The sequence below is a fragment of the Manis pentadactyla genome, chromosome 6 (assembly GCF_030020395.1).
Source record: "Manis pentadactyla isolate mManPen7 chromosome 6, mManPen7.hap1, whole genome shotgun sequence".
Taxonomy (NCBI): Eukaryota; Metazoa; Chordata; class Mammalia; order Pholidota; family Manidae; genus Manis; species Manis pentadactyla.
In genome coordinates, this window is record NC_080024.1 from 141,609,361 (window position 1) to 141,615,098 (window position 5,738).

Consider the following 5,738-nt stretch of genomic DNA (forward strand, 5'->3'; position numbering starts at 1 on the left):
ACATAAAGCATTCCTTAGTGTAGCCACTAAAGTAAAAGAAATTTAAATGGAATTATGAAACTTCTGATTAACACAAAAGGAAGCAGGTAAAAATGAGCAGAAAAACTAAACACATATGGGACTAGATGACAAATAACAAAATGGTACACCTAAATAAATCATCAATCATTCATCTAAATGTAAACAGAATAACTCCAATTAAAAGGCAGAGACCATAAGGGTAGATTTAAAGAGAGATCCAACTTTTTGTAAATGCTTTCTACAAGAGACATATTTTTAAATACAAAGACACAGATATATTAAAAGTTAAAAAGTTGTAAAAACTATGCTATGCAAACAATCAGATGAAAGCAAGAGTGACTATGTTAGCTTCAAACAAAATAAATATACCCCAAGTCAGGGAATATTACCAGAGATAAACAGACATTTATGATTAAAGGGTCAATTCATCAGAAAGACATAATATATATGTGCTTAAGTCAAACAAAATAAGTTATCAGGAAAATCTCAAAATACTTGTCTAAATAACTCTAAATGAATCAAAGTACAAATTATAAGAGAACTTTAAAATTTTTTGAATTGAGTGACAATTAAAAACAACACATAAAAAATTTTGGTATTTACCTGAAGCATAGCTCAGCAGAAAGTTCATAATTTTAAATGCTTATATTAGAAAAGAAGAAAAGTTATCTATTATGATCAGTTTTTGTATTAATAAGATAGAAAAAGTAAATTAAACAGATTAAGTAGAAACATGAAAATAATACAGAGAAGTGTATGTTAATAAAATAGAAAAATAACAAACCAGAAGTTTATTCTTGATAAGACTAATAAAATTTGTAACCGTTTTTTGCAAGGCTGATTCACAAAAAAGAGAAAAAAATCACCAAGAATAGAAATGAAAAAGGACTAGACAGACCTTTCAGACATTAAAGGAAAACAAGGGCATATTATGAAACACTTTATGCTAATAAATTTGGCAACTTAAAATGAAAGACAAATGCCTTGGAAAATAAAATTTAGCAAGTGGACACAGGTGATATAGAAAATAACTCTAATATCTATAGTACATTTAATAACTCTAAAAACCCTAATTAAATCTATCAAATATGTCAAATAAGTATTTGAAAATCTTCCCACCAAAAATCTGGTAACTTCTATCAGACATTTAAAGAATAACCAGCATAACCCTGATATCAAAACCTGGCAAAGAAATTACAATGTAAGAATATAGAACCATATCCTTTATAAGACACAAAAAATCCTTAGCAAGCTAATTTAATCTAGCAACATATGAAGATGATACATCAAGACCAAGTGCAGGTAATACAAGGAAAGCAAGGTTGATTTAACATTTGAAAATCTACTTATATTATTTGCCATATTAATAGAATAAAGAAGGAAATACACATAATCATCTCAATAGATGCAGAAAAAGTGCTCAGCAAAATTTATCTCCTATTCATAATTTTTTTTAACTTAAATTAGAAATAGAAAATAACTGTCAATTTGATAAAGGACAGCTTTCAAAAATCTACAGCTAACTTTAATAGTGAACACTAAAAGCTATCTGCCTAAGATCAAGAACAAAGCAAGGATGTTTACTCTCACTACTTCTATTCAACATTGTACTGGAATTCCCAGGCAATGCAATAAGGCAAGAAAGACAAATAGAAGGCACAAAGTCTAGTAAAGAATAATTAAAACTCTATTTGCACTTGACTGTTCACATAAAAAATTGTACGTTATTAGAAAAATCACTAGAACTAGAGTTCATGAAGGTGACAGACTGCAATGTCAATGAACAAAAATTAGCTGCATTGCTATATACAAGCAGCAAACAACTGGAAAATCAAATATTTATCAAATTCATTTGCAGTAATGTCAACAAACATCCAATAGCTAGGGGTAAATCTAATCAAAGAAGGCCCTCCATATTGAAAAGTACAAAACATTGCCTTGAGAAATTGAAGATCTAAATAAGAGGAGATTGTGTGTATACATACATATATATATATATAAATATACACAAGTTACATGTATACGATGTTCATAAATTGAAAGGTTTAATATTGATGTCATATTCAAGACAACTGAACCATAAATTGTTTTTTAAGAAATTGATGAGCTGATTCTAAAATGAAAATGCAAAAAACCTAGAATGAAAAAACTCTTAAGTTGAAGGAATTATACTACCTAACTTCAAGACACACTACAAAGCTGAAGTAATTAAGTGTCCTAGTCACATATCATTAGACAAGTACATCTATGGAAAAGAATAGAGTCCAGAGGTAGGCTTATACAGTTATTTCCAGCAAAAGTTAATGAGCTTTTATGTCCATAAAAACAAGAATTTGCTAATTCCTGGAGTAGCATTCATATAATAAAGAAATTTCTGATAACAACTGCATTAGGGCACTCTGAAAAGTATGTTGGACTAAAGTTTTCAGCACTTCCCAAATTCAATGGATTCCGTATTTGAATTGGTCAGCAAAAAAGCAACAAAGCTTCTTCTCATAAATTGTAGATTAAGAATTTTTAAATTCCAGGAAAATTTTTAAAGTAAAATGTAAACACTAAAATCTCTTCCCCTTGCAATTGCTAGGCTCAAACAAAAAATCAGCTGAAGTGATACCTATTCACCTCACCTTTTAATGGACACCTATTTACTTCTGCACAAGCCTATCCCAGGGGTATTAGTTGGTCTATGCACTTACACCCTGTCTCCCTGCCACGGTCCTTTTTTTGAGTTAATTTCCCATTCTTTAAGCTTAAAAGTCACCTGCAGTTAAGGCTAAGCAAGCAAAAGCATTCTGAATGCTGTCAATGTGTTGACTCTGAGAGAATTGTGGCCAGAGAACTGAAACTGCACCAGTTTTACTACCCTTGGTCACAGGGAGATTATAGGGTTCTAGTGAAAGATTTCCTATTACACAAAAACACAGAAGAACAGGTTTTAACAATGTATGGATTCAGTACCACCCTATAAAATTACAAATATTATTACTAAGGGACCTAAGTAATTGGTCTGACAGAGGAATCATCTTTGTGAAATTAGGAACTTTTAAGAGAATAAAAGCAGTCATGAAAGAATGTTCTAGATTGAAGGATGGGACAATTATATAATTACAAGCAAAATATAGGGAAAAAGCGCATGATTACAAGGAAAGACTAAAACCTTTAACAGCTTCAAAACAATGTTTCATATTCTCTTATGAAATGTTACCATCAGTCTCCACGCCTTGCTGTCATGGAAACCTGTTCAATGGTAGGCTATGAAAACTTCTGTATTTGTCGGGATTTCAGAATCATCAATGATGCCCTCTTCAACCAAAAGATTATTCATGATAATGATTCTAGTATCAAGCACTACAAAGATTGTTTCCACAACTTAATGGATTGACAATTGGATTTTCCCTAATTTCAGCATTTCTCCAAATTTCAGCCTTTCTCCATTTGATGACTACTCCCTTTAATTCGTTTTATCAGTTCATCCTTTTACCTTCTACATTCCTGTGTAATACTCTGATTGCCATGCTCCTCTTTTGCTAATTCCATTATATTTATTAGTATTTGCTCCATTGTATTTCCCTAATACTTGCTCATTTTCCTTCTTCCCCTTTGTATCTCTCTAGATGCTCCCATTCATACACCTATTTCAGATTTCATCACTTAAGTGACAGAGATGACAAAGAGACAAAGATGGAGGGCAGGTTTCAACTCACATATCCACTCCCAAAGATTGTTAAATAAGTGGCTACCTCCAACAGGAGATTGTAGGACAATTTGGCTAAAATGGATCACAACAGCCTGCCACGGGCACAAGAGTGTGGTAGCCTGTGCTTCTCTTGCTTTCAGCCTCATGCTGCTCACACAAGACTTGGTACTGAAATGCCTTTGTTTCTGTTATGAACAGGGTATTTCATTACTGCTCCAAATCAAATAATGCATCCTGGTTTGAAACAAAATTAGCAAAATCAAGGGCAGTTTTATGGGGTGTTGTTTTTGCTAGATCTGACAAAAACAATAAACCTAGTATTCGTTTTCTAGAAAATCCTATCTAATGATGGTTTTGGTTAAAATAACTAGGGTTACAATTTGCAAATGTTCTTATGCATCTGGAAAATTCAGTATATTTCTTATTCATCTGAAAATTCAGTATTGTATATATAAATATGTTATATGTATGTGTGTATGTATACATACACACACAGATTTAGGAGAAAACATCAGCATTTTGGCTTGGTAATTTAAATGTCAACTATGCATGTTTATTTGTAAAACTTGCCCATAGTGAAATATGTTACAGTTACCTATAAACATTCACTTTTCCATTATTTACGGTTTGAATTATTATGGAATGCTTGCATAAGTCAACCAGTTGAGTTATAGAAAAGTCACATAAACAATATAAATATGATGAAAATCCTTTACAAATATGAAATTACTTTTGCTGAATTTTCAAATTATCAAGTATAAATAGGATGAGGCCAGCAATACTTAAGATGAGGCACTACCAATTACCCAAAAAGGTCAGTGTAAAACAAAACTCCTGATACTAGTCTTACCCTTAATTTCAGATGTGATGAATCTGAAATGGTCTATATTAAGAAGTGTTACAAACTTTTATTTATTGCCTTTTTGCCTCCACTTGACCCAAGGCAACATAATTATGGAATACATAAGATACACAGACATCACCACAGACCACTTACTGTGCTTACATACAAAGGAATGAATGAACAATTATCTAATAACATTGTGGTTTCAGAAAAGTGACTATTTTAACACAAAAACTTCTGCATAATTTTCTTATAAACGTGTATAAATACATTGGCCTTCCAAAGACAAAACACTATTCTCAACGATATTTTCCTCAACCAAAGTGCCCTCAAATGTTATTATTTATCAGGATGAATATAGTCTTATGTACTGTTCAAACACTGACTTTTTAATTCTCAGAGAAATTTAGAAATGAAGTTTCCCAGTACTTGCTAAATTAGTTTTAAGACTTAAAAAAGTCATCATGAACAGATGTTTTGTTTTGCCAGCCTTCTCTGAAAGACCTTTTAAACATACACATTTGGCCATTTTCAACCTTAAATCAACCTCTGTATATTTACACTGCATTTTTTAGCAGTTAAGATAATAAATACTTCATTAGAAGATATTAATTCCTGTTGTTTCATTAATTCATAGTACTGTATTTTTTCCTGTCAGATTTCAACATACCTCTATCAGTAAATGGCCGACTCAAAATTTTTAAAGTTTATCCAGAAGGGATTAAAATCTGTGGTCCCATTAACTAACAGTTTTAGGTGAGAACAATTAAATCTCATTAAACTTGCATATTTATAGTAGTTTATAATTTGAGCAATTTTTATAGCCCAGATGACCCAAATATTATGCTATAAACTTATGAGTTAGTACTCATTTGAACTTGGCTGGCTGTTCTAAGTCCATGTATCAAAGCGCTTGCTCTGTATGTGTATGTGCATATGAGTGCACATTCACTGCTTAATTCCCTAAAAGTTTTATTCTAAAGAAACTGGCTTTTGAATCAATATGCTTCCAGACACTTTTGAATTTCTTTGAAAATCAAAAGTTGGCCAATTTTCAGATAAATGAATAGAAAAAATACTTATTTAGACTGACAAAAATTAAGCTTGGCAAAAGTAGTGACTTTTATTTACAATTGTATGTATCAAGATTACAATAAAAACACTAGTGATACCATC